This window comes from Silene latifolia, chromosome 11, assembly GCF_048544455.1.
Source record: "Silene latifolia isolate original U9 population chromosome 11, ASM4854445v1, whole genome shotgun sequence".
NCBI lineage: Eukaryota > Viridiplantae > Streptophyta > Magnoliopsida > Caryophyllales > Caryophyllaceae > Silene > Silene latifolia.
In genome coordinates, this window is record NC_133536.1 from 82,081,148 (window position 1) to 82,084,042 (window position 2,895).

The 2,895-nt window shown below is 39.8% G+C and overlaps 1 long non-coding RNA gene across 1 annotated transcript; it reads left to right on the plus strand.

Moving 5' to 3' along the window:
• Nucleotides 1-692: 692 nt before the first annotated feature.
• Nucleotides 693-2,409, plus strand: LOC141614945 (uncharacterized). Its single transcript, XR_012529489.1, has 2 exons — nt 693-788; nt 2,212-2,409. It is a non-coding gene; the product is annotated as an uncharacterized LOC141614945 (long non-coding RNA).
• Nucleotides 2,410-2,895: the final 486 nt, after the last annotated feature.

Sequence of the window (2,895 nt, forward strand, 5' to 3'; positions counted from 1 at the left end):
TCTTTGACTAAGACTCGTATGGTCATAATTTGGGGAAATTTTCATAATTGAATGTTCATGTGGTGTTGGTTTGAGACGGTTTTAATCAAGTTTTATTTATCCATTTTGAGAAAAGTTGGTACTTTTGGATTCATGGTGAAGTGGGTGATTATGTTGGGTAATTTAATTGGGTGAATACTATCATTTTAATGCTTAAAATTTCGTCTTAAGACGGTCACAAATGAGCTTCTTTAATAGTGAAAATGGGTTTTGTCGAGCAGTTTTAGCGGGCTGTTTGGACGGGTTTCTTTATGCTAAATTGAACCAACCTCTTTGCTAACGTCTCAAGTACATGTACATGTTGGGTTTGGGTCTTTTGTTTGGGTGGTATCCGTCGTGGTTTGGCCTAGGAAACCGTCCTAAGACGGCTGGACAGTAGGGTGTAGCCTGGCCGTGGCCTACTGCAGCCTGGCCGTGGCCTGCTGTAGCCTGGCAGCAGCCTAGCAGTAGCTAGCTGTGGCCTGGCTGTGGCCTGGCCGTGGCCTAGGCAGTGGCCTGGCCGTGGCCTAGGCAGTGGCCTGGCTAAGTCGCGAGTTTGGGCCGTATCTATAAATTGTTTTGACGCTAGTTTGGTTTATTTAAAATATAATTAAATTAATTTCCGTCTCATATTTTATATAACGATAATTCGTTAATATCGTCCTTTCACATAATTATTTTAGGTGACTCATTAGTGGTTGAAGATGAAGAGTAATTTTGGGTTTTAGAAGCTTTCTCAAGTTTATTGCTTGTCTCTTTGCTAGCGTAAGGTAACTATTCCGAGTTACTCGACGAATAAATGTCACATTCTTTGCTTTTTGTATGATTTTGTGAATGTTATATTTAGTATAAGTAGCATATGGGTAATTTTATGAAATGAGTAATGTTAGTAGTAAATATAGTGTTGATGGTAAAATTATTCTTATGATGGTAGTTGCAATGTTTGGATGATTGTGCCGAAAACTGAGCCTTAGTCCCTTTGACTGATTCGATGTCAGTCAATTGTGTGATTGGTCAGCCGCAATTTAACCCGTACCTGTCGCAGGACTGGGGTTGCGGGTAAAAATTCGGTTGGATGAAATTTTATATGAATTAGATAATCGGCCTTTTCTTGCTTTAGGCCATTTATTATATCTCTATTTCACATGTGTAGTTAGTTGAAATTAAGTAGTCTCTTATATTGTAAAAACGGCCCTAGATTCCCCGAAGCCTTGAATATGGTTAATATTGTTAGAATTGGAAATTGGTATTGAGGATTCTGTTGGATTATCTGCTGAATAGACATTTATATAGCCTTTCACATGATAGAATGTTGGCATTTTTGTTGGTAAGTTAGACTCTTTGCCACTTAGGGTTAAGTGGGTGTCTTACTTGTCTTGTGTGGTGAGTCTTGTGTAGTGTGGGCTAAAGTATTCAAGCTGGGACTAGGTCCTAGGTGAGTATTTCGGCCTTCATCATAGATAGGTCTTTATAGTCTCTAACGAGTATATGTTCACTGCTTGATAGCCTTTGTGTTCCTGACTAGTGGATTTATATCCAAGTTGGGGCATGACCTCAGGTACTTATTTTGATAGTATGGGGTCAGCTTAAGTACTAGCCAACCCTTCGGTGGTGTCCTTAGGGTACTCACATCACTTTGTTTTAAAAAAAGTTGTGGGTCTTGGGTGCGGTGGTGTGTATCCGCATGTCTAGGTCTGCGCAGATTTTAGGCTAGGGTTGTGTTGTCTCTTGGCCATGTTTTCTTAATAGTAACCGCTGAGCCAAGATACCGGTTCGATTACCTTCCCTACCTCGTGGTATAGACTCGAGTTACAAAGTGACTATTGACGGTGCTAAGAACTTATGCCTGTCTTTGATATATTGCCCTTTCTTGTTTGATGATTCTATGAATCATAGAAGGTGAGATGCAAGCCGGCTATGGTTGATAGAGTTTGGATTCCTGGATGTTATGTGATTCACATGATAGTGTAGTATGAGTCGGTCTAGTATTCGCATGCTAGGACCACGTGTTGTTATATTGTTGTTCACATGATAAGCACGATTGTCTAGCATCTATATGCTAAGGCTATGTGTTTCATATTCATATTCTTATGTTTACATGTTACATTAATTATGACATTTCGTGGCTGGGAGAACTCGGAGTTACTCCCCACTGACTGTGGCTTTCGTATTTGTATAAAATGCGAATGACAGGTAGGTGATGCATATATGGGGTACATGGACGAGCTAGCGAGCAAAGTAACCTTGGGACCTAGACTGGTTTTATTTCATTGTGACCCTTAAACCCTTTTTATGTCACATACATTTTAGGGACATATGTCTCCCTTTCTCATATTTGGTTTGTATAACTTTCTTTTCGCGACTTTAGCGATGTTTCATTCTTGAGATTTATTTTGGACCTTGCATGTTTGACACCTTCCCTTCTGGATATCTTTATAACAGGTTCAGGTTTTAAAAATTACAGGTTTTTACCCAATTGAACCTATTACAAACATATCCTGTCAGTTTTTCTGTAGAATTACGTGTTTAGTTTTCCGCGATAAGTGAGGGTGTTACATCCAATGCCTCCACAACGGACCCCGTAGGTCTCAAATGGTATCCCGCGATCAAAAGAATAAACAAAAAAACGTCAGCCGAAATTTCGGCATTATGACGGCGTAAAACGGACAAATCCAAAAAAACACAACCTGTAAAGCAAAACAAGGGCAATCCCGCCCAAACCCAACCAAACAAAACAAAAACAATTCACCAAAAAAAAAAAAAAAAAAACGCACGAAAAACGACTCGCCCCAAAATACGTTCCCAATGCAATGAGGAGTTTTTCTACGGCTCAAAAAGGCAATTCATACGCCAATTTGAGCGCAAACCGGTCAAAAA